We start from the raw sequence: 1,728 nt of genomic DNA on the forward strand, positions 1-1,728 counted from the left end.
ACACACACCCGCCACCAAACATTTATCCTACTGTTAATCCAGTCCGATGTAGGTATTTACCCTACCATACCGAAATTAGTGTCACTAATATTGACCATGTGAGGGGACTTATAACATTAAGCACTTATTCTACCTAGGGACAACAAATATTTTTCAACATTGAATTTATTCTAAAATGTAAGAAATAGCATAACAAATATTTAGGTGGTATCACAATGATAATAAAATATATATAAAACAAAATAATAAATGCAGTACGAATATGACTAGAATATCAAATTACTTTTTGTTCAATAATCGACTAGACGGCAGTAGATGGTTGATGGTTGTCTACAAATCAACGAACTGCCTGTTTCTTGACTTTGACTACATACCTACATACCTAATTCAAAGGAAAATGGCCTAATCGTCAATATTCCAGACTTTGTAAACAACAAACACCTTTTCCTATAAAATTATATCTACGAACTTTAATTTTAGGCCTTCGCAGTAGACTTTACCATTCTGCTTGGATAAGATTTCAATAAAACCCAGCTTATAACATCTTCGTTGGCTGATATGTGAGAGGTTACACTCGTATTGTGTAATCATCCTTGTTTTTCTTCTTCTCGTGCCACATTGGGATTTGAACCCACCCTATTCTAAAATATTAAACCTATTTGGAAACTCAGAGCAAAATTGAAACTGTTTGGAAAAAAACCATCACCCACGACCAACGTAATTTCTTACTAAACCAACTTTCACCATTTCTCCACACGATTCTTCTTCTCATTTCGATATCTGGAACACAGGGAAAATTAATATGTAATACATTAAGAAGGTAAAAAAACACTATCTTGAAAAAAAAAAAAAATTGTTCCCCCGAAAGGCGCTTTAAGTCTAGCTGGTAGGTCGTTCGCACCGACTCCTCAGGTAGATTAGATCAGTGTTTCCCAACCTTTTCTCTACGATCGCCCCCTTTCAGAATTTGTACAGATTATCGGAACTGTGATCGCCCCCCCCCCTCTTTCCTAATTAAAAAAAAAAAACAACTTTCACTATGTCTTTACACGATTCCTGGGATTTGAACCCAGTAATTTCCTAATAAAAAACAACTTTCACTATGTCTCTACACGATTCCTGGGGTTTGAACCCAGTACTTTCCTAATAAAAAAAACAACTTTCACTATTCTCTACACGATTTCCTAATAAAAAAACAACTTTCACTATGTCTCTACACGATTCCTGGGGTTTGAACCCAGTACTTTCCTAATTAAAAAAAAAAAAAACAACTTTCACTATGTCTCTACACGATTCCTGGTTCCTGGGGTTTGAACCCAGTACTTTCCTAATGAAAAACCAACTTTCACTATGTCTCTACACGATTCCTGGGGTTTGAACCCAGTACTTTCCTAATAAAAAAAACCTACTCTCACCATTTCTGTACACGATTCCTGGGGTTTGAACCCAGTACTTTCCTAATAAAAGCCTAGTCAACTGGAAAAACATCACAATTCCCATTTCCAAGATAACAATTCCTCGTCAGGGGATCGAACCCTGCAACTTAAAAATAAATACATAAACTCAATAAATATTAATCCTCAAATTACATAACTCATTATAATTCATCCAATTAACGAAACTCCAATCTTAAAATCTAATAAGTCATTCATGATCATTCTTCACCAAAAATATTCCCCAGAAATGATCTACCCGATTAATGGGGTAGTCACCACATACATTCTTTAT

General features: G+C 35.1%; 1 long non-coding RNA gene across 1 annotated transcript in view; it reads right to left on the reverse strand.

Annotated features, from left to right (window-relative positions):
• Positions 1-764: 764 nt before the first annotated feature.
• The window catches only part of LOC108254023, a 10,301-nt gene continuing 9,337 nt past the window's right edge, over positions 765-1,728 (reverse strand). Inside the window, exon 3 of the long non-coding RNA XR_001809854.2 lies at positions 765-780. This is a non-coding gene — a long non-coding RNA (uncharacterized LOC108254023). The remainder of the gene's footprint in view (positions 781-1,728) is intronic.

The sequence above is a fragment of the Diaphorina citri genome, unplaced genomic scaffold (assembly GCF_000475195.1).
Source record: "Diaphorina citri unplaced genomic scaffold, Diaci psyllid genome assembly version 1.1 scaffold6957, whole genome shotgun sequence".
Lineage (NCBI taxonomy): Eukaryota > Metazoa > Arthropoda > Insecta > Hemiptera > Psyllidae > Diaphorina > Diaphorina citri.